At 37.1% G+C, this 26,204-nt stretch overlaps 1 long non-coding RNA gene across 1 annotated transcript in view; it reads right to left on the bottom strand.

Annotated features, from left to right (window-relative positions):
- The window catches only part of LOC145530160 (uncharacterized), a 295,811-nt gene that overhangs the window by 245,786 nt on the left and 23,821 nt on the right, over positions 1 to 26,204 (bottom strand). The window contains exon 3 of the long non-coding RNA XR_014071496.1: positions 23,290 to 23,379. This is a non-coding gene — a long non-coding RNA (uncharacterized LOC145530160). The remainder of the gene's footprint in view (positions 1 to 23,289; positions 23,380 to 26,204) is intronic.

Genomic DNA, 26,204 nt, shown 5'->3' with positions numbered 1-26,204 from the left:
GCACTGATGCTGAAAAGAGTCACTGAAGGGAGTTACTGAAAGGAATCCAAACAGGTACCCTTTCCCATGATCTCAGTACAGAGAACTGCGTGCAGCTGTACTCGTTCCTGGAATAGTAACTGATAAGGAACAGAGAATCCTTGAGAAATGGCACACAAAGGAAAAGAAGTGCAACATATTAGATTCCTTAAAGTTAAACGTCCCCTGACACAGGGCCCCTGAGCTGCAATACTTAATAGTCAACCAAGACTTTCAGAAGAGTGTAAATTGCGGGGGGTGGGGGATGGGGTAGGGTTGGGCAGAGCGGAGAATACTTCCTGAATTGAACTCTAATGAAAGAATATCTAAGGGTCTATCATATGGACAAAATTAAGCTCACAAATATGTTTTCCCTGTAGTCACAGTGTTGTTATATGTGTGTTAATTATTTTTGCATCAAAATGATTTTAGGAGAATCATGAACTTGTCAATTTGTCACTGGCCCCAACATTTCTTGTTGACCTACATAGAGCCTAAATCATATAATTATGTTCTTTAGTGGCCTCTTAGGGGGCTTCCCTGGTGGCTCAGATGGTAAAGCTTCTGGCTGCAAGGCAGGAGACCCGAGTTTGATCCCTGGGTTGGGAAGATCCCCTGGAGAAGGAAATGGCAACCCACTCCAGTACTCTTGCCGGGAAAATCCCATGGATGGAGGAGCCTGGTAGGCTACAGTCCATGGGGTCACAGAGTCGGACACGAAGAGCAGCCTTTTGAGTTTCTGGTTCATGCTCTACATAAACTATTCTACTTCTTATTTGAAATATTTCTCTGTGAAATCTGAGAAGTTCTTTTACCCAGAATTTAAATTAAGGCTGCTTCTGAGTTTCATTTAGACATGAGCTGGCTTATCTTTGCTTTTCATAATTCTCCAAGCCAGGCTTCAGCAATACACGAACCGTGAACTTCCAGATGTTCAAGCTGGTTTTAGAAAAGGGAGAGGAACCAGAGATCAAATTGCCAACATTCGATGGATCATCGAAAAAGCAAGAGAGTTCCAGAAAAAGCATCTTTTTATGCTTTATGACTATGCCAAAGCCTTTGACTGTGTGTATCACAATAAACTGTGTACAATTCTGAAAGAGATGGGAATATCAGACCATCTGACCTACCTCTTGAGAAGCCTGTATGCAGGTCAGGAAGCACCAGTTAGAACTGGACATGGAACAACAGACTCGTTCCAAATAGAAAAAGGAGTATGTCAAGGCTATATATTGTTACCCTGCTCATTTAACTTCTATGCAGAGTACATCCTGAGAAACCCTGGGCTGGAGGAAGCACAAGCTGGAATCAAGATTGCCGGGAGAAATATCAATATCCTCACATATGCAGATGACACCACCCTTATGGCAGAAAGTGAGGAAGAACTAAAGAGCCTCTTGATGAAAGTGAAAGAGGAGAGTGAAAAAGTTGGCTTAAAGCTCAGCATTCAGAAAACTAAGATCATGGCATCCGGTCCCATCACTTCATGGCAAATAGATGGGGAAACAGTGGAAACAGTGGCTGAGTTTATTTTGGGGGGCTCCAAAATCACTGCACATAGTGATTGCAGCCATGAAATTAAAAGATGCTTACTCCTTGGAAGGAAAGTTATGACCAACATAGCATATTAAAAAGCAGAGACATTACTTTGTCAACAAAGGTCCATCTAGTCAAGGCTATGGTTTTTCCAGTAGTCATGTATGGATGTGAGAGTTGGACTATAAAGAAAGCTGAGCACTGAAGAATTGATACTTTTGAACTGTGGTGTTGGAGACGACTCTTGAGAGTCCCTGGGACTGCAAGGAGATCCAAGTAGTCCATCCTAAAGGAGATCAGTCCTGGGTGTTTATTGGAAGGACTGATGTTGAAGCTGAAACTCCAATACTTTGGCCACCTGATGTGAAGAGCTGACTCATTTGAAAAGACCCTGATGTTGGGAAAGATTGAAGGTAGGAGGAGAAGGAGATAACAGAGGATGAGATGGTTAGATGGCATCACCGACTCAATGGAAATGAGTCTGGGTAAACTCTAGGAGTTAGTGATGGACAGGGAGGCCTGGCATGCTGCACTTCATGGGGTTGCAAAGAATCGGACATGACTGAGCGACTGAACTGAACTGAACTGAACTGATCCTTGCTTTGCCTACTTGATTGCTGTTTGCAATGCCACAAATTCAAAATTTGTACCATATCTTTCCCCCTCTTTTATCATGTGCTATCATTTATTTTCTCTGAGAATCGTTAGTTTATATTCATGTAAATCACTGCTCTGATTACAGATAATAATGAAAGTGATCATATAACCAACATTTGAATATATTTGAGTTGAAAGATTATAAGTATCACTATATCTCAGTGGAGCATATAAAGTATGTATTTGTCACACTGGGTCAAGAAGCCTTTTGTGTGGATTTACAGAAGTCAGTTTCCCGTGGATATCCCTTGGACACCCAAAACTGAAGAGTTAAAGCAGTTTGCCATTTAGAACTGAAATACTTTACCAATGGACCTGCTGTGAGTGAAATTGACTTAGATTACAAAATCCACAGTCACAGCAAGGGTCAGGGGCAAAATTGCATCACTGCTTCAGAGTGTCTCGTGCTAGCTACAGGCCAGTAGGAGAAGAAAACAGAGAAGACAAGAGGGCAGAAAATAAACAACAAAAATCTCAAGGATAACAACTATGAAAAGGGTGTTATGTGTTTGAAGCATCTAAATTCTGCTTCACTGGAGAGGTTGCTGGCATTTAATTACTGCCTGATCCTTTGTCTAAGATTTGGTTTGAGCAGTTTTGTAAAAATTGCTATACTATAAAATTTCAAGAATTTTCTAAAACACTAATCATGCAGTTTTCAATACTTGTTTAGTTTGCATATTAAATTAAGAATAGGGACACTCAAAGGAAATACACAATGTATTCAGTGCCTTCCTGTTGACAATACAACAAGCAAAACAACCAATTATGACAATATATTTTTAAGAACCCCATAGGGTAATTTATTTTGCATGCATGTGCATTCTCATACATGTGTGTATACATATATACAGAGCTTGTTTTCATACATATTAGCCCTTGGACAATGGTTCTTATTGCTCAATTAGACTAGACTTTTGGTAGTCTTTAGTGACAATCTCCTGCTTTGAATATCGTCTTGCTAATAGGCCAGAAATGTTTATCACAGGGTGACAGTGATGCTGTCCTTTCTTTAGACAAGAACATCATTATATCTCCTAAGTGTCTAGTTGTTCCCAGCATCTGCGTGCTGTTTTTAAAATAAAGGTCCAAAGACCACACTCATCAGAATCCTCTAGAATGCATAATACAAATGCATTTTCCCCCAAACTTCTCTATCACAATCTCTGGGATTAGACAGTGAAATCTTTATTATAAACACCCCACATAATCCCTATAGACACTATATTTTCAGAATTGATTATCTAAGATTTTTAATCACAGTTTTTAATCTAATATTGCATTGTAATATTAAATATAAATGTTAGACATATATGATAATAGTTGCAATTTGAAAAAATACATAATGAATATATACTTTCAATTAAATATTAAATGTTAACTGGCCACAAAGACTTCATTTATTCATAAAACTATAATGCTGATACAGGTTCCTTTACTTTTACAATTAAATAAATATATGAAATATACATTTTTATCCATAGATATTTGGTACAAACAGCTGAGGAAAAAAGAGAAGCAAAAGGCAAAGAGAAAGGGAAAGATATACACAACTGAATGCAGAGTTCCAGAGAACAGCAAGGAGAGATAAGAAAGCTTTCTAAGTGAACAATGCAAAGAAATAGAGGGAAATGATAGAATGGGAAAGACTAGAGATCTCTTTAAGAACATTGGAGATACCAAGGAAATATTTCATGCGAAGATGGGCACAACAAAAGACAAAAATAGCAAAGACCTAACAGAAGCAGAAGAGATTAAGAAGAGGTGGCAAGAATACACAGAAGAACTGAACACAAAAGCTCTTAATGACCCAGATAACCACAATGGCCAGACATCTTGGAGAGTGAAGTCAAGTGGGCCTTAACTATGAAAACAACTAGTGGAGGTGATGGAATTCCAGCTGAACTATTTCAAATCCTAAAAGATGATGCTGTGAAAGTGCTGCACTCAATATGTCAGCAAATTTGGAAAACTCAGCATGGCCACAGGACTGGAAAATGTCACTTTTCATTCCAATCCCAAAGAAAGGCAATGCCAAAGAATGTTCAAAATACCACACAATTGTATTCACTTCAGATGCTAAGAAGGTTATGCTCAAAACCATTCAAGTTAGGCTTCAGCAGTATGTGAACCAAGAAATTCCAGATGTACAAGCTGTATTGAGGGAAGGCAGACAAACCAGAGATCATATTGCCAACATCCACTGGATCATAGTAAAAGCCAGATAAGTAAAAAAAAAAATCTATTTCTGCTTCATTGACTACACTAAAGCCTTTGACTATGTGGATCACAACAAGCTGTGGAATATTCTTAATGAGTTGTGAATACCAGACCATATTACCTGCCTCCTGAGAAAACTGTATACAGGTCAAGAAGCACCAGTTAGATGAGGGCATGAAACAAAATCGGTCTGGTTCAAAATCAGGAAAGGAATACATCAAGGCTGCGCATTGTCAACCTGCTTATTTAACTTAGATGCAGAGAACATCATATGAAATTCTGGGCCAGATGACTTGCAAGCTAGAATCAAGATTGCCAAAAGAAATATTAACAACCTCAGATATGCATATGAAACAACTTTAATAGCAGAAAGTGAAGAGGAACTAGCAGCCTTGTGATTAAGGTGAAGGAGGATAGTGAAAGAGCTGGCTTAAAAAAAAAAAAAAGAAAACCCAACATTCAAAAAAATGAAGATCATGGCATCTGGTCCCATCACTTCATGGCAAATGGGGAAAAAGTGGAAATTGCATCAGATTATATTTTCTTGGGCTCCATAATCAATACAGATGGTGACTACAGTTCAGTTCAGTTCAGTTGCTCAGTGGTGTTTGACTCTTTGCGACGCCAAATTTCGTCACTGCAGCCACAAAATTAAAAGATCATTGCTCCTGGGGAGAATAGCTATGACAAACCTAGACAGTGTATTAAAAAGCAGAGACATCACTTTGCTGACAAAGGTCCATATAGTCAAGGCAATGTTTTTTTTTCCAGTAGTCATGTATGGATGTGAGAATTGGGCCATAAAGAAGGCTGAAAGCCAAAGAATTCATGCTTTCAAACTGTGGTGCTGGAAAAGACTCTTGAGAGTCCCTTGAACAGCAAGAAGATCAAATTAGTCAATCCTAAAGGAAACCAACTCTGAATATTCATTGGAAGAACTAGTGCAGAAGCTGAAGCTCTAATGTTCTGGCCACCTGACGCCAAGATCCAACTCACCCTCATGCTGGGAAAAACAGAGGGAACGAGGAGAAGGGGGTGACAGGATGAGATATTTCGATGGCATCGCTGACTCAATGGGCATGAGTTTGAGCAAACTCTGGAAGATAGTGAAATACAGGGAAGTCTGGAGTGCTGCCGTTCATGAGGTCGCAAAGAGTCAGACATGACTTAACAGCTGAACAACTAACAACAATGGATCCATTAACCTTTTCAAATCTCTGGAATTCTTTGGCTTGTAATTTAGGAACTACTTTTTTGCAAACTGTAAATTATTTCATGCCTATGCTGCAACAAATATTAATATTTACCCATTCTTCATATCTGTCACTAGTCATAGCTATGCAATATTCATATATCAGGGAGAAAGAAATGTGTTCTGGTATATGTTCATCTGTGAGTTTTCTTAAAGTTGGAGAAATAATTTTGAGAACAGTCAGTGGCTACAAATTGTTAAGATTAATTTCTAGAATTCTATTTTGACATCTTAAGTAAATAGTTCCAAGTTCAAATGATTCCATTTTGGTAAAGACAAATTTGCATGAGTAATGTTATAAAATAAATTAGGTATTTTCCTTGATATATCAATACTTGCTTATTTATAAACTGCATAAGTAAAACAATGAAAATATAATTAAAGTGCCTCTATTCCCACTATTTTATGATGACCAGTGTTATTTGGGTAAATTTTCTAGTATTCTTGAATTTTTTTCCTTAAAAAGTTTTAACATACCATAAGTATCTTCTTTATATTATATTGTCTGTATTTCCCCTAGTATTATAGATTATTTGTATTATACTGACTGTATCTCAAAAGAATATTCTCCACCATAGGTTGCTTAAGCATTATTGCATGTTTAAATATGTACATGGTTTCCAATATTTCAAAGTAATAAATGATACTGAAATGAATTTCAGGCTTAAAGTATTGTATAAATTTTGTACTGTTTCCTTTGGGCAGATTTATAGGAGTAGAAATATCAGTCAAGGGACATAAAATATTAAAGCTTTTGATACTTACTTGGAAACTGTTTCTCTGAGCTTTTATTGGCTATCTGGATGGTGATATGAAAGTATGTAGCAGAATTTTTAAAATGACTTTGTCATTTAACTTGACTGTAAGGCATTTGTAATAAAATTAATAATGAATAGGATAAAATACTTGGAGCTATTTATTGATTTTAATCAGAAAAATATAACAATAAGAAATGGTTATCTAAAATTCAGAAATAAAGCTATATAACATTTTATAGCCAATAAAATATTCTTGAAGCAAAAAAATGAAATAAAATTTTTTTGATAGTGTTAGGATAAAAACTTGTTTATTAAACACATGATTATATACATACATGGTTATATATATATATATGTGACTATATTTATATACATACAACATTATTTAAATACATAAAATAATTATTATATATTCATATTTTTATTTATTGTTATTCACCTATATATTTTTTATTATATATTCACTATTATTTATATAGACCTGATAGAAGCACGTGTATTTTAAATGTTATTTTTAAGTTTTTATATGTATTTACATGTCATAATAGATGTTATAATCAGAAAATACAACTATATAAATTTTGCCAGCTTCATTTACACTAGCTTTGAGTGAAAATGTTATTTTCCTTAGCTTTACAAGCCATGAGTCTATTTTTCAAGCTAAATGTACGTTTAAATAATTCTACACTTTGTGTAATGTGGCAAAGTATGTGCTTTAAATTTAAGACAGTAGTACTGATAGGGGCATGCATATAATTTTTTATCAATTTAGAAATCTTACTGAAAGGACATCTCACAAAATAATTCAACTCTTTACCCAAAAGGTCAAAATTGGTGACTTTGCCTTGGCAAAACATATTTACAAAAGAAACCGCTATTATAAGAAGCCTATGTGCTTCCTTTGTGAGTAGTAGATGACAATGGATGGGGCATTCATTAACCAGATTAATGGCTGGAAGTGAAATTCACTCAATCGTGTCTGACTCTTTGTGACCCCATGGACTATACAGTCCATGGAATTTTCTAGGCCAGAATACTGGGGTAGGTAGCATTTCCCTTCTCCAGGAGATCTTCTCAATCCAGGCATCAAATCTAGGTCTCCCACACTGCAGGCAGATTCTTTACCAGCTGAGCCACAAGGGAAGCCCAGATTAATGTCTGATAAGATGATATTTCACTTCATTTGGGTTGGTATGTGTTTTCTTAGGGGGAAAAAAAATCATTCGTTTTCTTTTTGTACTATGCTCAATAACCCCATGTGTACTATGTGCTTAGTTGCTCAGTCATGTCTGACTCTTTGGGACCCCATGGCCTGTAGTCTGCCAGGCTCCTCTGTCTATGGGGATTCTCCAGGCAAGAATATTGGAGTGGGTTGCCATACACTCCTCTAGAGGATCTTCCCAACCCAGGGATTGAACTGAGGTCTTCCTCATTGCAGGGGTATTCTTTACCATCTAAGCCACCAGGGAAGCCCATGAATACTAGAGTGGGTACCTATCCCTTCTCCAAGGGATCTTCCTGACTCAGGAATTTAACCCAGGTCTCCTGTGTTGCAGATGGATTCTTTACCAGCTGAGCTACCAGGGAAGCCCAATAACCCCTTATCTTTTCGCAAATAAACTTTGCCATATGTAGAAAAATTTTACAATATATATAGCATAATATTTATTACTTTTCAAGTTATTTCATAGTTGCTAACAAATTGAGTCAACCTGAATATTCATTGGAAGGACCAATGCTGAAGCTCCAATACTTTTGCCACCTCACGCAAAGAGCCAACTCATCCGAAAAGACCTTGATGCTGGGAAAGATTGAGGGTAGGAAGAGAAGGGGATGACAAAGGATGATAAGGTTGGATGGCATCATCAGCCCAATGGATATGAATTTAAGCAAACTCTGAGAGACAGTGAAAGACAGGGAAATATAATGTGCTACAATCCATGGGGTTGCAGAGTTGGACATGACTAAGTGACTGAACAACAACAATTTGAAATAAATATAAAAATCAGTATGATACTAAGTACATATTATAAATTAGAAAGACAATTTTGAAGTCATCTTTGCAAAATACTTTGGAAATACCTGTTATATTCAAAGTATCTCACAGTTATCATTTCAAAGATATAGCATATTAAATGGCATTAATTTCTATGCATGCTTACTAAACTATATTAGACCTTTCAATATAAATTAAATACAATATCTACATCTACTTCAAAGAGGTGCACACTAACTTGCTACCTATGAACGAGATTCTATGCTTTAAGCAGGTAAATAAGTACCTTCACTTCTCATTTTGAATCTATTAGTGATTATAATAAATTTTACTATGTTCTTAGAAAATAATTGCAGAATTTTTAATAAGCCCTCTGCAGTTTCACTTTTGGGATTCTCATAAGCACCAGAAAGAGCTTTCCACAGAAAATATTGATGAGATTTTTCTTATATGAAAATTAGCATTTCATACATTTTATATATAGTTTTCTAAAAACTGTGTTTTCCTTTTAGGATGTTATATAATTGTATAAAAGTTAGATTATTAACACTAATTATATATAAGTAGAATAATCATTTTTCAAATTAAAAGTAGAGAACCGAGTGGACTCAAATGAACAAACTGACATTTCTCAAGAAAATGCATAACCTATATGTTTACTTCTCTTTTCTACTGACATTAAGACAAACAAACCATGTGTTTAAATTATTTTTATTAATTTTTGTATATGTGATATTAATTTCTTCGACATTTCAGGAAATTTTAATATTTGTATGCATAAAATCTCACTATATTAAAAATTCTTTCTCTTTGCTACGTATTACAGTGAAGACCCATAAGTTTTTCATATACAACAGACTTTGATCACAAAACAGTGTTTTGGGAGGGCTTTGGGGGGTGGTTGATAACAAGCTATTTTTATTGGTCAAATATTTCAAAGGCAGTATATATGAACTTTTCAATATCATCTTTTAATATGATAACCATTTTAAGTAGTACATGCTACTGAACGTTTCATTTTGGTGTGTTTTGTTTTAGAAATTCATTGTGTTTCCTATTCATGTCAATTACCGTTGCTTTCTCTTGAGACTCTCCCTTCACTAAAGAAGACAGACTCTAACCCAGACAGAAGAGCTTGAATGTGTAGCCGATAGTCATTCTATTCTACTAAATTGTTTTTTGTGTGCATGTATGTGCTCAGCTGCTCAGTCGTGTCCTGCTTTGCAAACCTTGGGACTGAAGCCTGCTAGGCACCACTGTCCAGGGATTTTCCAGGCAAGAATACTAGGATGAGTTGCCAAATTCCTCCTCCAGGGGATCTTCTCAACTCAGGGATTGAACCCAGTCTCCTGTGCCTCCTACATTACAGATGGCTTCTTTACTGCTGGGCTATCAAAGAAGCCCCTTCTAAATTATAGTCTTACAAATCACTTCCATTTTTTTCCCTACTTTTATTTTCTATTTTACATATATATATATATCAGTTCAGTTCAGTTGCTCAGTCGTGTCCGACTCTTGCGACCCCATGAATTGCAGCACGCCAGGCCTCTCTGTCCATCAGCAACTCCCGGAGTCTATCCAAACCCATGTCCATCGAGTCGGTGATGCCATCCAACCATCTCATCCTCTGTCATCCCCTTGTCCTCCCACCCCCAATCCTACCCAGCATTAGGGTCTTTTCCAATGATTCAACCCTTTGCATGAGGTGGCCAACGTATTGGAGTTTCAGCTTCAACATCAGACCTTCCAATGAACACCCAGGATTGATCTCTTTTAGGATGGATTGATTGGATCTCCTTGCAGTCCAAGGGACTCTCAAGAGTCTTCTCCAACACCACAGTTCAAAAGCATCAATTCTTCGGCGCTCAGCTTTCTTCACCATCCAACTCTCACATCCATACATGACCACTGGAAAAACCATAGCCTTGACTAGACGTACTTTTGTTGGCAAAGTAATGTCTCTGCTTTTAAATACACTATCTAGGTTGGCCATAACCTTCCTTCCAAGGAGTAAGCATCTTTTAATTTCATGGCTGCAATCACCATCTGCAGTGATTTTGGAACCCCCAAAAATAAAGTCTGACACTGTTTCCACTGTTTCCCCATCTACTTCCCATGAAATGATGGGACCAGATGCCATGATCTTAGTTTTCTGAACGTTGAGCTTTAAGCCAAATTTTTCACTCTCCTCTTTATAAATTTTAACAATATTGTGTTGGGTTTTGCTATACAACAATGCAAATCAGCCATAATTGTACATACATCCCTCCCCTCTCCTCCCTCCACCCCATCCCTCCAAGTACAGGCAGCACCAGACTCTGCTCCCTGTGCTACACAGCATCTTCTTACCAGCTATCCATTTCACACCTGATAGTGTATAGATAGGGCTACCCAGGTGGCTCTAACTGTAAAGAACCTGCCTGCCAATGCAGGAGACTTAAGAGACTCAGGTCCGATCCCTGGGTGGGGAAGATCCCTGGAGAAGGAAATGACAACCCACTCCACTATCCTTGCCTGGAGAAGCCCATGGACAAAGGAGCCTGGTGGTCTATTGTCCATAGGGTCACAAAGAGTCAGACATAACTGAAGTGACTCCATAAAGTGCATATATGTTGATGTTATATTATACATTCATCCTACTCTCTCCCTCCCCCACTGTGTTCTCAAGTCCATTCTCTACATCTGCATCTTCATTTTTTCCCTGCAAATAGGTCCATCAATATCATTTTTTCTAGATTCCATATACATGCATTCAGTTCAGTTCAGCTCAGTCGCTCAGTCGTGTCTGACTCTTTGCAACCCCATGACTTGCAGCACGCCAGGCCTCCCTGTCCATCACCAACTCCTGGAGTCTACCCAAACCCATGTTCATCGAGTCGGTGATGCCATCCAACCATCTCATCCTCTGTCATCCCCTTCTCCTCCTGCCCCCAATCCCTTCCAGCATTAGGGTTTTTTCCAGTGAGTCAACTCTTCGCATGAGCTGGCCAAAGTATTGGAGTTTCAGCTTCAACATCAGACCTTCCAATGAACACCCAGGACTGATCTCCTTTAGGATGGACGGGTTGGATCTCCTTGAAGTCCAAGGGACTCTCAAGAGTCTTCTGCAACACCACAGTTCAAAAGCATCAATTCTTCGGCACTCAACTTTCTTCACCATCCATCTCTCACATCCATACATGACTACTGGAAAAAACCATAGCCTTGACTAGACGGACCTTTGTTGGCAGAGTAATGTCTCTGCTTTGCAATATGCTATCTAGGTTGGCCATAACCTTCCTTCCAAGGAGTAAGCATCTTTTAATTTCATGGCTGCAATCACCATCTGCAGTGATTTTGGAGCCCATAGAAAATAAAGTCTGACACTGTTTCCACTGTTTCCCTATCTATTTCCCATGAGGTGATGGGACCAGATGCCATGATCTTAGTTTTCTGAACGTTGAGCTTTAAGCTAACTTTTTCACTCTCCTCTTTCACTTTCATCAAGAGGCTCTTTAGTTCTTCTTCACTTTCTGCCATAAGGGTGGTGTCATCTGCATATCTGAGGTTATTGATATTTCTCCCGGCAATCTTCATTCCAGCTTGTGTTTCTTCCAGCCCAGCGTTTCTCATGATGTACTCTGCATATAAGTTAAATAAGCAGGGTGACAATATACAGCCTTGACGTACTCCTTTTCCTATTTGGAACCAGTCTGTTGTTCTGTGTCCAGTTCTGTTGCTTCCTGACCTGCATACAGGTTTCTCAAGAGGCAGATCTGGTGGTCTGATATTCCCAACTCTTTCAGAATTTTCCACAGTTTATTGTGATCCACACAGTCAAAGGCTTTGGCATAGTCAATAAAGCAGAAATAGATGTTCTTCTGGAACTCTCTTGCTTTTTCAATGTTCCACCGGATGCTGGCAATTTGATCTCTGGTTCCTCTGCCTTTTCTAAAACCAGCTTGAACATCCGGAAGTTCACGGTTCACATATTGTTGAAGCCTGGCTTGGAGAATTTTGAGCATTACTTAACTAGCGTGTGAGATGAGTGCATTTGTGCGGTAGCTTGAGCATTCTACATTTGTTTTTCTCTTTCTGACTTACTTTGCTCTGTATAACAGGCTCTAGGTTCATCCACCTCACTAGAACTGACTCAAATTTGTTCTTTTTTATGGCTGAGAAATGTTGGTGTTGCTGTACAGTCACCAAGTCATCTCTGATGCTTTGCGACCCCACAGACTCCAACACTCCAAGCCTACCTGTCTCTCACCATCGAACAGAGTTTGCCCATATTCATGTCTATTCAATCGGTGCTGTCATCTAACCACCTCATCCTCTGTCTCTCCCTTCTCCTTCTGCTTTCAATCCTTGCCAACACCAGGGTCTTTTCCAGTGAGTTGGCCCTTTACATCAGGTAGCCAAATTATTGGAGCTTCATCTTCAGCATCAGTCCTTCCAATGAATATTCAGGACTCATTTCCTTTAAGATTGACAGGTTTGATCTCCTAGAAGTCCAAGGGGCTCTCAGGAGTCTTTTCCAGCACCACAGTTTGAAAGCATCAATTCTTTGGCTCTCAGCCTTCTTTATGGTACAATTCTCACATCTGTACATGACTACTGCAAAGACCATTGCCTTGACTATATGGACTTTTGTTGGTAATGTGATGTCTTTGCTTTTAATACACTGTTTGGGTTTTGTCCCAACAGCTTTTTAAATTAGCAATCATCTTCTAATTTCTTGGCTGCAGTCACCATATGCAGTGATTTTAGAGCCCAAAAGAAGGAAATCTGTCAACTGCTTCCATCTTGTCTCCTTCTATTGCTATGAAGTGATGGGACCAGATGCCACAATATCAGTTTTTTTTAATACTGAGTGTAAGCCGGCTTTTTTACTCTCCTCTTTCACCCTCATCAGGAGGTTCTTTAGTTCCTCTTCACTTTCTGCCATTAGGATGGTATCATCTGCATATTTGAAGTTGTTGATATTTCTTCTGGCAATCTTGATTTTAGCTTGTGATTCATCCAGCCTGACATTTCTCATGATGGACTCTGCACAGAAGTTAAATAAACAGGGTGACAATATACAGCCTCGATGTACTTCTTTCCCAATTTGGAACCAGTCTGTTGTTCCATGTCTGGTCCTAACTGTTTCTTCCTGACCTGAATACAGGTTTCTCAGGAGGCAGGTAAGGTGGTCTGGTATTCCCATCCCTTTAAGAATTCTCCAAAGTTTGTTGTGATCCACAATCAAAGACTTTAACATAGTCAACGAAGCAAAAGTGATGTTTTTCTGGATTCCCTTGCTTTTTCTATGATCCAACAGATGTTGGCAATTGGATCTCTGGTTCCTTTGCCTTTTCTAAACCCAGCTTGCATTTGGAAGTTCTTGATTCAAGTACTGCTGAAGCCTAGCTTGAAGGATTTTGAGCATATTCTTACTAGCATGTGAAGTGAGTGCAATTGTCCATTAGCTTGAACATTCTTTACTACTGCCCTTCTTGGAAATGGGGATGAAGTTTGACCTTTTCCAGTTCTGTGGCCACTGCTGGGTTTTCCAAATTTGCTGACATATTGAGTCCAGCACTTTAATAGCATCATCGTTTAGGATTTGAAATGGCCCTGCTAGAATTCCATCACCATCACTAGCTTTATTGGCAGCAGTTTTTCCTAAGGCCCACTTGACTTCACACTTCAGCATATCTGGCTCAAGATGAGTGACCACATTATTGTGGTTATCTAGGTCATTAAGGTCTTTTTTGTACAGTTTTTCTGTGTATTCTTGACATCTCTTCTTGATCTCTTCTGCCTCTATTAGGTCTTTACTGTTTTTGTAATTTACTGTTTTCATCTTTGGATGAAATGTTCCCTTGATATCTCCAATTTTCTAGACAAGATCTCTAGCTTTCCCCTTCTGTTGTTCTCCTCTATTTCTTTTCACTGTTCATTGAAGAAAGTCTCCTTGTCTCTCCTTGCTATTCTCTGGAACTCTGCATTTAGTTGGGTAGACCTTTCCCTTTCTGCCTCCATTGCATATATGTACCACATCTTCTTTATCCACTCATCTGTCGATGGACATACTAGGTGGGTTACATGTCATGGCTATTGTAAATAGTGCTCCTATGAACATTAAGATATATGTGTGTTTTTTGATTATGGTTTCCTCAGGGTGTACGTCCAGTACTAGGGTTGCTGGGTCATGTGGTAGATTTATTCCTAGTTTTTTTAAAGAATCTCCATACCGTTCTCCATAATGGCTATAACAGTTTACATTCCCACCAACAGTGTAGGAGGGTTCCCTTTGCTCCACATCCTCTCTAGCATTTATCATTTGTAGGTTTTTTGATGATGTCCATTTTGACTGGCATTAGGTGATACCTCATCATAATTTGGATTTGCATTTTTGTAATAATTAGTGAAGTTGAACATCTTTACATTTATTCAACATTTGTATGTCCTCTTTCGAGAAATATCTGCATAGGTCTTCTGCCCACTTCTGATTGGGCTGTTTTTTTTTTTCCCTAATATTGAGCTCTATGAGCTGCTTATACACTCTAGAGATTAATCCTTTGCCAGTTGTTTCATTTGCAATTATTTTCTCCCATTCTAAGGGTTGTCTTTTAACCTTGTTTATTTTTTCCTTTGCTGTACAAAAGTTTAATTAGGTCCCATTTGTTTATTTTCATTTTTATTTCCATTACCTAGGAGGTGGGTCAAATTGGATCTTGCTGTGCTATATGCTCAAATAGTGTACGGCTTATGTTTTCCTTAGTGTTAAGCAACATATTCAGTGATGACGTAAACATTTTTATTCAAGATATGTACCATAAATAAAAGAACTAGTATATGTACATATGCTTAAAATAATACCTGCCACATGGTGTTACCTAATTATAAATACTGAAGCAATATATGACAGTTAGTTAGAATTTTAAAACCTGCAATTTTACTTTTAGTTTCTTTAGTACTTCATTTGAGAGATTGTGACTTTTGGGCAAAGCCATATTTAGCTCACTCTAACCCTGAAGTTTTATATTTTGTAAGAAATGAAAAAGAAACCTTGAGAAACCTTGCAACTGACCAGGTAATGTATAAGTATCCTACAAATGCATACACTAATTTTCTATTTCTGTTCATTCACAACTTTATTAAATGACCTAAAGCTGTAATTCCAATACAGTAAGTCTAACACTTGCCTTTTAAAAACAACTTACTGTTGAGTATGCCACTAGATGGCAGAAAAAGATCAGAAAATTTCCATTAGATGTTCAATACATTAAAATGTATAGTGCAATTACAATGCTTCGGGCAGCAACATGAATTGACCTAGAGATCATCATACTAAGTGAAGTAATTCAGATAGAGAAAGACAAATATTAAGTAATATCACTGATGTGTGGAATCTAAAAAACATACAAATGAACTTATTTATAAAACAGAAAAACTCACAGGCATAGTAAACAAACTTATGGTTACCAAAGGGAAGAAAGGGGAAATAGGGATAAATTAGAAGCTTGGGATTAAGAGATACACACTGCTATATATAATATAGATAAAACAAGGACTTTTGGTATAACACAGGCAACTATATTCAATATCTTGTAATAAGCTATAATGGAAAAGAATCTGAAAAAGGACATAGGTATGTATAAGTCAATTTTAAAAACTCAATATAACAACAAAAATATATAGTGCACTTAAAAATCTTACTTGAACCACACATAGATATATGTCATTTAATTAGGCTTTAATATCAACAAAACAAGTCTTAAAATTTTTATCAAATATATCAGTTAATGTGGAAAATTGTATACTTTATTTGGTGTACACATACGCATATATAGGTGACACATAATACATATACTAGACTAGAGATCTCTTCAAGAAAATTAGAGATACCAAGGGAACATTTCAGCAAAGATGGGCTCAATAAAAGACAGAAATGGTATGGACCTAACAGAAGCAGAAGATATTAGGAAGAGGTGGCAAGAATACACAGAAGAACTGTACAAAAAAAGATCTCTATGACCCAGATAATCACGATGGTGTGATCACTCACCTAGAGCCAGACATCCTGGAATGTGAAGTCAAGTGGGCCTTAGAAAGCATCACTACGAACAAAGCTAATGGAGGTAATGGAATTCCAGTTAAGCTATTTCAAATCCTCAAAGATGATGCTGTGAAAGAGCTGCACTCAATATGCTAGCAAATTTGGAAAACTCAGCAGTGGTCACAGGACTGGAAAAGGTCAGTTTTTATTTCAATCCCAAAGAAAGGCAATGCCAAAGAATGTTCACACTACTGCACAATTGCACTCATCTCACATGCTAGTAAAGTAATGCTCAAAATTCTCCAAGCCAGGCTTCAGCAATACGTGAACCGTGAACTTCCAGATGTTCAAGCTGGTTTTAGAAAAGGCAGAGGAACTAGAGAACAAATTGCCAACATCTGCTGGATCATCGAAAAAGCAAGAAATTTCTACAAAAACATTTATTTCTGCTTTATTGACTATGCCAAAACTTTGACTATGTGGATTACAATAAACTGGAAAATTCTGGAAGAGATAGGAATACCAGACCACCTGACCTGCCTCTTGAGAAATCTGTATGCAGGACAGGAAGCAACAGCAAGAAATGGACATGGAACAACAGACTGGTTCCAAATAGGAAAAGAAGTACATCAAGGCTGTATATTGTTACCCTGCTTATTTAACTTATGTAGTACATCACGAGAAATGCTGGGCTGGATGAAGAACAAGCTGGAATCAAGATGCCAGGAAAAATACCAACAGCCTCAGATATGCAGATGACACGACCCTTATGGCAGAAAGTGAAGAAGAACTAAAGAGCCTCTTGATGAAAGTTAAAGAGGAGAGTGAAAAAGTTGGCTTAAATCTCAACATTCAAAAAACTAAGATCATGGCATCCGGTCCCATCACTTCATGGCAAATAGATGGGGAAACAGTGGAAACAGTGACTGACTTTATTCTTTTGGGCTCCAAAGTCACTTCAGATGATGTCATGGTGACTGCAGACATGAAATTAAATTTGCTTCTTGGAAGGAAAGTTATGGCCAACCTAGACAGCATATTAAAAAGCAGAGACATTACTTTGCCAACAAAGGTCTGCCTAGTCAAGGCTATGGTTTTTGCAGTGGTCATGTATAGATGTGAGAGTTGGACTATGAAGAAAGCTGAGTGCTGAAGAATTGATGCTTTTGAGCTATGGTGTTGGAGAAGACTCTTGAGAGTCCCTTGGGCTGCAAGAAGATCCAACCAGTCCATCCTAAAGGAGATCAGTCCTGAGTGTTCATTGAAAGGACTGATGTTGAAGCTGAAAATCCAATACTTTGGCCACCTGATGCAAAGAGCTGACTCATTTGAAAAGACCCTGATGCTGGGAAAGATTGAAGGCAGGAGGAGAAGGGGACAGCAGAGGATGAGATGTTTAGATGGCATCACTGACTCAACGGACATGAGTTTGAGTAAACTCCAGAAGTTAGTGATGGACAGGGAGACCTGGCGTGCTGTAGTCCATGGGGTCGCAAAGAGTCAGACATGATGGAGCAACTGAACTAAACTGAACTGAACACATATAACTACGTGTGTGTGTGTCTGTGTATGTACTAGTAAGCTGTATATCTTATGTATGACAATACTTCACAAAAGTATTGACTAAGTATTGACTTCATAAAAGCTATGACCAAGAAATCAAAATGCAAACCCACCTATAACATCTCACATATACTCACATTTGCACTTTTGCTTAAGTACTATAGTAAAGTGTTAAAAAAAATAGTACTTTAGGAGAAGTTTTCTCATGTAATGAGAATGTAAACACTGTGTGGACTGGGACAATATCTGAGCCATTTTTAACTTATGGACATTCTTATTATCATATCTTCATTTAATAAATATTTATGGATTGATTACCTTATTACATAACCAAAGAAATATTAAATTCTTATCATGACTCTTTCTAAAGTATAATGATCCATATCCATTCGTAATTTCCAAACAGACATTTCCACCAATCTCAAAAGCTTCTATTTTCTTAGTGTTTTGTATTTTATTACTAATTATCTTTTGACCCTTTAAGCATAATTTTGTATAAGTGGCATTTAGTAAAGATAAACAGTTCACAGTCTGACTTGAAACTGTGTAGGGATAAGCATGAATGAAAACCCAAAGGCATACTGAGGCCACTTGAGTAAACTGACTTCAACCCTCAATCCTTTCCATCATTTCCAGAGATTTTTGGGGTACTATTTTGAATTTCAGCCACTTCTACTGTTTGTTCTAAGGCTGAGAGATACTTTAGATTAAAAAAAAATCATGTATAGCTAATTTCAAAGACTCTGATTTCCAGGTTTATTTGCAATTCTCAGAATCAAGATTGCTGGGAGAAATATCAATGACCTCAGACAGGCAGATGACACCACACTCATGGCAAAAAGTGAAGAGGAATTAAAGAGCCTCTTAATGAAAGTGAAAGAGGAGAGTAAAAAAGCTGGCTTAAAACTCAACATTCAGAAAAAGTAGATCATGGCATCTGGTCTCATCACTTCCTGTAAAATATGGGGAAACAATGAAACAATTACAGACTTTACATTCTTGGAAGCCAAAATCACTGCAGATGGTGACTACAGCCATGAAATTAATAGACGCTCCTTGGAAGAAAAGCTATGACCAACCTAGACAGCTTATTAAAAAGCAGAGACATTACTTTGCCAACAAAGGTCCGTCTAGTCAAGGCTATGGTTTTTCCAGTAGTCATGTATGGATGTGAGTGTTGGACCACAAAGAAAGCTGAGAGCCAAAGAATTGATGCTTTTGAACTGTGGTGTTGGAGAAGACTCTTAAGAGTCTCTTGGACTGAAAGGAGATCAAACCAGTCAATCCTAAAGGAAATCAGTTCTGAATATACATTGGAAAGACTGATAGTGAAGCTGAAGCTCCAATAATTTGGCCACCTGATGAAAAGACCTGACTCATTTGAAAAGACCCTGATCCTGGGAAGGATTGAAGGCAGAAGGAAAATGGGGTGACAGAGGATGAGACGGTTGTGTGGCATCACCAACTCAATGCACAAGAGTTTGAGCAATCTCCGGGTGATGGTGAAGGACAGGGAAGCCTGACATGCTGCAGTCCATGGGGTCACAAAGAGTTGGACATGACTGAGTGACTGAACAACAACAGCACTCAGGCCTCCAAATGAAAAGCAAGATCCAGATTATTTATTTATGCCTGCCAAACTGCATATGATTACTTTTTTAGAGCGTCAATTTGTTCAACTCCCCTTAGGGATTGCATCCAGCCTGGTGGTATTCAATATTAAGTACACTTTCTCCAAATCTGTGTGACTTCTATCTTAGTAATCATAAGTAGAGTTCCAGCATCCAACAATTTCATTTCTCAGAATGCAAGTGTACATAACAATCCAGCAACTATGAATAACAACAGAAGTGGTGATGACAACAACTTTGCTAATATGAACTGATTTCCTAATATGCCAAACACTGACCTAGGACCTTGAAGGAATATAATAGCTTTAGCTAGATTTTGCTAAAATAATATCCTCAAAAAAGCTGAAGAAAAGTTTGTCTCACTATGTCACCTGTAGGCTGAAATTGTCTGCAGCTCTCCTGCACAGGAGAGTTCGTTTGAGTTCAAGGCTAAAGAAGTGGCCCCTATCTCAGTCTCATTGAAGCAAGAAAATCAGAGGACCTCACATTTTAATTGGGACATATTTTCTTTCATTTACTAACCTTTGATATATAATCCATTTTTCTTAATATTTAGGATTTGCTCCCTTAATGTGTTTACATTGTTCTTATAATCATCCTAGGAAACTTAATCTTCACCACATATCAATTTACTAACAGCTGGAAAAAATCCCCACTCACTCATCTCAAAGGAAGAGCTCTCAGTGAAGGAAAAAAATACAGACTAGTTAACCTTTCCCTAAATAATCTATCCACAATGTCTCTATAGTGAAAAGAATAATCACAACCTTCTATGGATAACATTTTACGTTTTTCTCAGGTAAAATGACTGTCAAGAAATTTAAAGAAAATAGAAAGGAAAATTCACCAACTAGAAGATGCTAGTTTATATTGCTAATCCAATCCAATGTTAGTCGCTCAGTCATGTCTGACTCTTTGTGAACCCATAGAACTATAGCTCCTCCATCCATGGGATTTCCCAGGCAAGACTACTGGAGTGGGTTGCCATTTACTTCTCTAGGGGATCTTTTCAACCCATGGATTGAACCCAGGTCTCCCACATCACAGACAGACTCTTTACTGCCTGAGCCACCAGGGAATCACCTAGTTTATGTTACTATCCTGCTAAATTTTAAACATGCACCTTTAATTTTTTTCTGTGCTTAAAGAAAAAAAAACTATAAATTCATCATTTAAAAAGATTCCCTATTTGAAAAACTTCCTACTGTCTTTTACATTGATAGAACTTTCAAGTTATAAAAAATATATTTCTAGCATCAAACTCATATTGTACCTATAAAGTTTTATTTGATGTTCTCTGAAATTTTGACATCCCATTACAATAAGAATGAAACTATAAGCAAAGATTTACTGACTCTATTCAATATTTAAGAGAAAAATGTATTTTCCTTCACATTTTATATTTCCCATTAATATTTTTTTTTCCCTTGCAAAACAAACAAGAAATACACTGTGTATGGCCCAGGACATTCCCATTGTAACTCTTAATTGCTTGTCCCACAGTTGGTGTCTCACTTTATTCTCATATTACATATGCAGGACTAAACAACAAGAATATGTGGCAAATATGAACACTTTATGTTTCATTTCTATATTACCTTTTATATATTCATCGACATTTTGCACCTCTTGACTTTTCAGGAAATTTTTAGTCCCTTTGAGGACTTAAAATGAAAGTCACTCAGTCATGTCTGACTCTTTTTGATCCCATGGAATATACAGTCCATGGAATTCTCAAGGCCAGAATACTGGAGTGGGTAGTCATTCCCTTCTCCAGGGGATCTTCCCAACCCAGGGACCTAACCCAGGTTTCCCACATTGCAGGCAGATTCTTTACCAGCTGAGCCACCAGGGAAACCCATTGAAGACTTAACGTAGTTGTAATGATCACCAAACGATATTGTCTGCTTAATAAAATGCACACACAAACACATACACACAGAGTACTGAAATGAGTTAATTATTTAATTCTATTTTGAGAATTTATCAATCTAGGAATTGCTTAACTCTTGTGAAATATTATCAATCTGCTTACAATTCTTCCAGATGCTAGACAGAGGATAAAGACATTAGAGGCTGGCATCCTCATCCACAAGGATCTTAGAGTTCAACCACCTATGTAATATCCCAACCGAGGAAAGTTATTTTTTCCTCTTTCTCTTATTTCCTGCCAAGTTTTCCTCAGCTGTTGAGCATTTCTATGGCTTCTGTCCAAAGAGTTTTGGCTACATACTCATTGCAAAGTGTTTTCTGAAGATCAGTATATGCCCCTCTGAGAACAGCTTTTGGACACATTGGTCAACAGTTTCTTGACTCTCTTCCCCTTTCAAAGAAGAACACTCAAGGCAACACATGAAAAGGATTGCCAACCTCAAGCTGAGCATCTCTTACACATGAAGTTATGATGTCTGGTTGTTATCATATTATGATAATAGCCTTGAAAGAGTAACCTTCTAGAAACTTTCTAGTCCTTGTATTAATTCATCTGACATTGGCCATAAGGTAAAAGAAGAAGCCTGAAAATTTTTGAGTATGAAATATTAGGACAGTTCTTCAGTCTTTTTCAAGGGCAATCTTGGATACTGGGAAGGCAATCCTTTGTTATGGGGGGCTGGCTGATGCATTACAGAATGTTAGCATCCCTATTCTCCAAGCAGTAAACGCCAGTAGTTTCTCCTCTCAGTGATTGCTAGCATTAAAGCATTCCAATTATTCTACCAAAGCTTCTTGGGGGTGAGAGAAGCACCACAGGCCCCCAATCCTTACTATTATGCTAGGATGATTTTTTTTCCACTAACGTTAAAATGTGATACTCTATACATTACAAATCCCACATTTAAAACATACACAAAATTAAGCAGAAGTGAGTTTCAAGCAAATACAAAACTTCTAAATAATATTGTTATGAAATGCAAACAAAACCTTCAGTATTGCTCATTCATTAATAAACCTGGGTGATCTAGAGAGAAAGAGAATCATATCCTTTGTAGAGATACACAGAATCTTAAAGATAATTATCATCCATTCTCTTCATTTTACTGAAGAAGCATCTAAAATAAGTTAAACAGTGATGGATGTGGTCACACTTGCATTCTGGACTTCTCAAGAGAAGTATTCAAAATCATGCTGACTTTAATAAAATGATGGAAACATTTCTCACAAGTGAGAAGTTAAAGAGAGACATACCTCCAAATGTTCTTTACTCAATTGCCCAAGGTAATCTCTCAAATTGGAACTATTTCAGTGTCTCAAACATCTCAGTCTATAGCATTTTGGTAGAAATTTTGGTTTTTCAGAGAAAAAGAATTGATTTTCCCCTCTTCCATTTTAATTGAATAAATGAAGTCCAAGCAGAATTTTTACACCTAAGCTTTATTCTCAGTGATTAATGCAATCAAAACTTCTGACACCATCTCCCAATTGTGATGTTCTAAACTGCTGCAAATATTCCTTTCAATATTTTATTTCTAAAGACCCATTAATATCAATTAAAGTAATAATTTCTTTAAACACATTTGAACATAATATAATAGCTATTATGCAATGTAATCAGATTTCACAAAGTTATAACTCTAGATTGGAGCCCATGGAAAATAACATATGTGTCTCACAGGTTTGTTTTTAAGTCTTACCTGTAAGAGAAGGCCATCTGGGATGGAAAAGAGATCTTTTGAGATTTCTTGAAACACTATGTTGTCTCTCTTTCTCTTGAAGTCACCATTCTGTTACAGAGAGAGGAAAATTAATTGGACCCAAATTCATTCTCCACACAGCCTGACTGTTTATACTATCCTAATATTTACCCTTTTTCTAGGCAATATCAAACTGATTATTGAGTGAATCTTTCTACAGTCTTCCAAGGAATCAAAGTTAAACTGTCTATGCTGGAATCATGTTTTTTATTGTTTATTAAAGAGAGAAGATGCATATGCTGTTTTTCTATGTTTTATAAATTATGCCTTTTCTATTCAGGATCATAATGAATCTAAACCCTGGCTCTAGGAATCCTAACATCTACTCTTTCTATTTTTGCCCACACTCCCATTCTACTGACTCCTACTCCTTTTCTCTAAAATTGTATTTGAAAATTAATCGGATGACTTGCTCCAAGCCCCTCACTTATAAAAGCACAATTTCTTTGCTAGATCTCATGTGAAAGGGAAAAATGAGAGTTTAGGAGAAGGGAATCTCACCTATTGGTAATAAATTCCAAGTTTTCTTACTCCTGTTGCTTTTTCTCTTTCCTAGCATTAATTCACATTTACCCTCATTCCATCCTCCATCTTCAGTCTCTTGAGATGAATGTGGGCCCTAATAATAGATTGGCAGCTGGAGAAGCCAGAAGACAAATATCAGATTGTCATTCTACACATAATCTTGAGTTAACCAAGGGTGGAAATCTTTCCAAATATGTCTGAAAGTATGAAAAAAAATATGGCTCTTTCATGCTTGAATGACTGAAAGATAGCCAAACTACTTCTATCAAACTTAAAAAAAAGTCAGACTAAGAATAGCATGATAAATTTTGATTCAAAATTAATTCATTCAGAAGGTTTTAGAGCCCTTGAAATCAGGGAATTTAAATAGCAGATGCCTCTTAAACACCTGGAGTATTATTGCAAGAAATGTGAAACTGATAAGGAAACATATGAGAAAGCAAAGATATATCCAGTTAATTATAAATTATGTTCAGATAACTGGATGTATGTACATAAATTTCTCTTATCTCTTTGTACCTGCATAAGACTCTCATTCCTCCAAAACAACATTTCAAAACGTCATCTGTACAAATGTCCTTCCCAATTCCCTCCTTGGTATAGCTTTCCCACCGTATTTCTTAAGTGACAAAAATGAAAACCTTTTAAGTCCCTGTGATAAATTTTTTTAAAATACCTTTTTTTTTTGTCTTATTTTGATTTATTTTGAGGAAGAGGGGACATTCTACACTTAATGTCTCAGTAGAGGCACATTCACATTCACATTCACACATTCACATTCACAAGAAAATTCACATTTTCATGTCCAGTTACCACTCTGGAAGATGAAAGGGTTTCTGGTTGTGCCAATAATTCTAATTTTTAGAAGATTAAATAATCGGTATGGTATAACTTCTCAAAGAAATCATATATCTTTATCTGACACGCTGTATGAATGCATGAAAATACTGATATATCCATTGATTGCAGAAAGAGGTTTTGAATTGTGACTTGTTATCTATTCTTTTGGGATTCACAGTGGTAAAGAATCCACCTACCAATGCAGGAGGTACAAGAGATGCGGGTTCAGTCTCTGGGTTGGGAAGATCCCCTGGAGTAAGGAAATGGCAACCCTCTCCAGTATGCTTGCCTGGAAAATTCCAGGACAGAGGAGCCTGGTGGGTTACAGCCCATGAGGTCACAAAAGAGTTGGACATGACTGAGCGAGTGAACACACACGTGCACAGACACAGCTCTTTCTTCAGATGTTATGTTCATACATGCTGAAATCATGTGCAAAGTGTGCTGGGGGAAATAAAACAACTTAACATTGCAAATAGGCACCAAATAAATGGCTCTTGCTGAAAAAAGTAAGTGAATTTCCAGACTTGATACTTACAGAACGTAAATGGGGTCTTAGCAGCTAAGGTTGTATCATCGTTCTTTCACCTCTTATTCCTTCTCAATACAAAATGGATTCAAATTGATAGTACAAACACATATCTGAAGTTCTAGTTTTATATCATGATACATTGTCCAAAATTTGTGATGAAATGATTTTTCACATAAGAGAATGAATGGGAAACATAGACCCAAAGATTCAGCTTTCTTATGCTTCAGGCTTAGTTTAATGACTGAAATGTGTGAGGACTCAAGAGCCTTATAAATATTGTCATCTCCACCTCATAAATGCCATCCCCTTGTCCTCTAAGAAAAATTATCCTAATGGTCCTCATTGTTAACCAGCTAACTTATTGATGGTTAAAACATTAAAGTAATAAAATATTAGTGCTAAAGTTAGGAAAAGAACTCTATAATAGAGCTATTTCCTTTCCTTTTTATTTTTTTTTTCTATTTAAGATATATTGGGCTTCATCTTTAAAAGGAAAACAGTTCGGCATGCCTTCCCTTTGTCTGTGACTTCACTTTAATAAGTGAGTACTGTTACTTTCCAGAGAGATCTCACTTCTCAGAACAGCCCATGACTGGTACACACCTCAAGTTCTAAGATTTACAATCACTTCTGGACTAAAATGCAATGAACTACTTATGAATGCAATCCTAATTAAAATGTATAACAATACATTATATTAAAATTATTCAAATATGAAATTGTATATTGCCTTTTTTTTAGCTTTCCCACTTTTACTTCTATTTGGGGCACTGACATTTAGATTTTTTTTTCTTTTTTTTACTAATGAGGATGTCAACTGTAACTATTGATGAATGTACCATATAAATACGATGATCATGTGGTCCGAATTTCTCAACTTTTTTTCATATTCTTTAGAGCTACAACTACTGTTGAAAAACCACATAACTGTTGTTAACTTAATGTTTAGTATATATCA

Source organism: Giraffa tippelskirchi, chromosome 2 (genome assembly GCF_054371585.1).
Source record: "Giraffa tippelskirchi isolate mGirTip1 chromosome 2, T2T-mGirTip1v1.2.pri, whole genome shotgun sequence".
NCBI lineage: Eukaryota > Metazoa > Chordata > Mammalia > Artiodactyla > Giraffidae > Giraffa > Giraffa tippelskirchi.
Note: the sequence above shows the minus strand (reverse complement) of the source record. Positions and strands in the feature narration are given on the sequence as shown.